The sequence below is a fragment of the Egretta garzetta genome, unplaced genomic scaffold (assembly GCF_000687185.1).
Source record: "Egretta garzetta isolate BGI_Z169 unplaced genomic scaffold, ASM68718v1 scaffold923, whole genome shotgun sequence".
Classification (NCBI taxonomy): Eukaryota; Metazoa; Chordata; class Aves; order Pelecaniformes; family Ardeidae; genus Egretta; species Egretta garzetta.
Window position 1 is genome coordinate 124750 of NW_009259193.1, and position 306 is coordinate 125055.

Here is a 306-nt window from a genome sequence, read left to right on the forward strand (position 1 = left end):
TCCGCGTGTGTCCCCAGCCGTTAAGGCTTCGTATCGGTTCCTGGTTGAGATGGCGGAGGGTGCAGGCTGATGTGGAGTCCTGCTTTTGGGAGTCACCAGGGTCCAAGGCGCCCCCTTCTCGGTGGGGTCTGCCACAGGAGCATGGTGCTGAAACCACCTGCCTACCTCTGCCTCAGCTCCTCTAACACTGCACCGTCTTTCAACCCGTTCCTGCAGCTCGGCCACCTGGCGTCACAGGCCATGGGCCTGCGCGCACCTAGTGCGGGTACCGACCTTTTCCTTGGGAGAGGGGTTGGGGCTCGTGCT